This window comes from Eurypyga helias, unplaced genomic scaffold (genome assembly GCF_000690775.1).
Source record: "Eurypyga helias isolate BGI_N326 unplaced genomic scaffold, ASM69077v1 scaffold29953, whole genome shotgun sequence".
In the NCBI taxonomy this organism is placed as follows: domain Eukaryota; kingdom Metazoa; phylum Chordata; class Aves; order Eurypygiformes; family Eurypygidae; genus Eurypyga; species Eurypyga helias.
In genome coordinates this window covers 1-375 of record NW_010239704.1, presented here as the reverse complement: position 1 = coordinate 375, position 375 = coordinate 1, and positions in this window count along the sequence as shown.

Genomic DNA, 375 nt, shown 5'->3' with positions numbered 1-375 from the left:
ACCACAGCCTGTCTCCGGAGTGTGTCCTACCACACACCGGCATTGGGGGTCATCTCCAGAGAGCCTCAAAAGTACTGTGGTTGCACCCATCCCTCTCAGTGACAGTTAAGCACTGTGGCTTCACCCTTGTAGCAGCAGGCAGAGCCGGGGTCGGTGCATGCTCCCAGGGATGTAATGCCCTGGCTTCTCCATGCACCCCGCCCCATGTCCGTGACATGTGCCAAGGGCAGAGTGTCGGGTAAGGGGTGAGAGCAGCCCGGTTTGGGGTGCCACAGGCCCCAGCGCTGCCTCCTGCCCACGGGCTCACCGTTGAGGACGGCGTGTGGGTTATTTCCGAGGAACCGTGGTCCCACCCAGGGGCAGTCAGGGGGCTCA